Consider the following 868-nt stretch of genomic DNA (forward strand, 5'->3'; position numbering starts at 1 on the left):
CCCCTCCCACCCCCTGCTCCCCAGAGCACGCCGCTCTCAGTTAAGCCCCTCCTCGTCCTCCCCCAGCACAGCGGGCCTCGCACCGCGCAGCGCACGCACCACTAGGATACAAGATTGCAATTAGTGGTGCGATTAATCATTGGGAACGTCCCGCACGCTACCGCACGCACGCGGTGACACCCCCTCCCGCCCCCCACCTCCCCTCCTCCTGGACCCGCACCCACTAGAGGGCTACCCTCTCGACCCGGGGAGAGGTATAAGGTGGTGGAGGCAGTGTTTGCTTGGATAGCGAGTGAACCTTGAGTTCCCCGGAGGTCAACTGGAGGTTCCCTGGAGGTCCTCTCGAGGTCTCCAGGGGGGCTCTAGGAGGTATCCTGGAGGTCGTCTCCTGGAGGTCATCTGGAGGGCTCCTGGAGGGCTCCAGGAGGGCTCCTACTGGGATGCACTCACTTTCTGTGTCCAGAGCGAGGGGAGGGCGCGCTTGCCCTCATCCTCTTCGCCGCTGCGCTGCCCCCTCTCCCCCAGCTCCAGTTCCAGGCTGCTGCTGCAGGCTCCAGGACCAGGTGCTGGAGAGGGCCCTCCTCGAACCTCTCGACACAGGTTGGCTGACGTCCGTGATGAGTTCTACGCTGCTGGCCTCCCGAAATAATTAAATTTCGCCTGCGGGTTTTATTATTACTTTCCCTGTCGGAGATGTTTGTTTTAAAGTCGCAACATGAAGCACGTACATTTTCGAACGCATATGCGGCTCGCGCCCAAATAGTGACCGCCATAGAGAAGTGAGTGGGAGGACGGCACGACGCGCCAGCGCGGACCCGGCAGCAGCAGCAGCAGCCAGCAGCCCTCCCGCTTTTTGCTTACCGCCCCG

Source organism: Frankliniella occidentalis, unplaced genomic scaffold (genome assembly GCF_000697945.3).
Source record: "Frankliniella occidentalis isolate FOCC.00 unplaced genomic scaffold, Focc_3.1 Scaffold56, whole genome shotgun sequence".
Lineage (NCBI taxonomy): Eukaryota > Metazoa > Arthropoda > Insecta > Thysanoptera > Thripidae > Frankliniella > Frankliniella occidentalis.